This window comes from Rousettus aegyptiacus, unplaced genomic scaffold, assembly GCF_014176215.1.
Source record: "Rousettus aegyptiacus isolate mRouAeg1 unplaced genomic scaffold, mRouAeg1.p scaffold_m13_p_15, whole genome shotgun sequence".
NCBI classification, from domain to species: domain Eukaryota; kingdom Metazoa; phylum Chordata; class Mammalia; order Chiroptera; family Pteropodidae; genus Rousettus; species Rousettus aegyptiacus.
The window spans coordinates 11,683,757-11,685,783 of NW_023416290.1; the positions used below are offsets into that span (position 1 = coordinate 11,683,757).

The following is a 2,027-nucleotide window of genomic DNA, read 5'->3' on the forward strand; positions in this document are numbered from 1 at the left end:
CAGAACCTTCTTTTCAAAGAAGTCTGGGAAACGATGTTCTTAGCATAAGAGGGAAGTCTACTAGAAGGGGTTAGAATGGCTGGTGAGTGAGCCAAACATCAGTATCCAACACACTGGTTTTAATCTTTCTTGGAGGATTATAGGACGAATTAATCTAAGTCCCAAATAAGATAATGAATGTGAAAGTAGTTTGTGTCATAAAGAGCTGCAAAACGCCAGTTATTTAGTATTACTCTTTATGCTATTTGCCCCTCCTAGCTGTTTCTACTTCTGTTTAGCCTATGTGGTATGCTAGTAGGATTAAATACAACTCTCTTACTAGAATATCACCCTTTTATTCAATCCCCGAATATATCTGCCCATGAAAATAGTACCAAAGGGAATGGAGAATACGATATCTTTAGTTTGGACTTATTTCCATGGCTAAGTTTAGAAAAGTATTTTAATGAGTCTTCTTGTTAGCAGGCTATAGCTTAATGCCATTTGGCTCTCCCTGAAGACTCTTCTAAAATTATTCCTGATTTTGGCATGCTCTGAGTCTTCAGCTGGTTCATTAATTGCCTGGTGAGGAATGAGTGACCTTAGAAAGCTTACTGGTGTCCTTTGGCAAAATTTTGGCCTATTAAGAAGATTTTTAAACCACATTGAGAATCTAACTTTCTGGCCTGAGAAAACTGACCCTCCATTGGGACACTCATCATTTTCCAGTGATCTGGGCTGTTTTATGCCCCCTCCGACAGTCCATCTTGATCTCAGTTTGCTGTCCTTTTTTTTTTCTCACACACTTTCCACTCCTTTTCACCATCTTTGCCATGACTCCCTTAATTATTTTTATTTCCAGGGCTATGTAAAATAAAAATGTAAAGTACATTCCTACATATGCTCTGTAAATTCTCTTGGATAACGAGCCATCGCTATTGTGGGTAAGAAAGATGATCGCTGATTCCTTTTGTGGGCAAAACATGGCACAAATTAATTTTCAGTATTGAGAGTATTCATACTTACATATTCCTGTGCTTAAAATAATATTTCTTGCCATTTAAAAAATGAACTCAACATTATGATTTGTAAACATTGCTAAAAGGATTATAAGGCTTTCCGTAGAATGTAGGTTATGTCAACTGTGACTGCATAGTGATAATCTGAACCCTTTCTGATGGTGCTCAGGTCCCCAGTCATTCTCTCTGGTCACCCATTTCCCTTTGTATAAAAGGGGATGAGTTTCATCTTTAACATTATAGGCTCTCTATTCTATTTTGTTTTTAAAGTCTATAGCATCTGGTTTTCCTAGGTGGTCTCCCATCCAAGTACTAACCAGGCCCGACCCTGCTTAGCTTCCGAGATCAGATGAAATTAGGCATGTTCAGGGTGACATGGCCATAGACATATCTCTAACAATCTAACGTTCTGTGAACCCGTGACTGTTTAGCTACTCAGTTAAAAGTGCTGACCATTGCCTCTCTTCCTGACCTATCCCTAAATAAGGGCATTAGGATACAGGACTAAAAAGGACATTGCTTAATTTTCCTTTCTAGATTTCACCTCCTCCTTTCTCCTTCCTCTTCCATCTATCTGTTCTCCCTGCACTAACAGATTTTAAGATTTTTTTAAAAAAACAGCCCCTGAGGGGTTATCTTTCTTTACATGATCAGAGGTAGAGATGGGCACGGCCATTAAGAGGTAAGAGTAGAAGTATTTTTGAGCCTCACTTTTCCTTAAAGGAAGTAATAGAACATACGTCACCAGAACTGTGTCAGCAGAGAAAGTTTCACCTTCTTGAGGCTGGATGCTGTTGGGGAGCAGTTACGTATTCAAATGATTCTGTCAGGGACAAGAGCCTGGTGCTTGAGTTCTACTCTGCCTGATGACATTGATTTGTGAGCATAATGCTCGGCTGCGGGATGTGTGACAGATAAATTTTATCAAAATTAAAGCACAATTAAACATTTCATCTTCCTAATTACTGGCTGTAGATTCAGCCTGATGACCATGTGCTGTAAGAAATCAGCGACCATTACACATTTTAA

At 38.9% G+C, this 2,027-nt stretch overlaps 1 pseudogene; it reads right to left on the reverse strand.

The window, feature by feature from the left end:
- Positions 1 to 1,266: 1,266 nt before the first annotated feature.
- Positions 1,267 to 1,385, reverse strand: LOC118612089 (annotated as a pseudogene).
- Between the last annotated feature and the right edge of the window lie 642 nt (positions 1,386 to 2,027).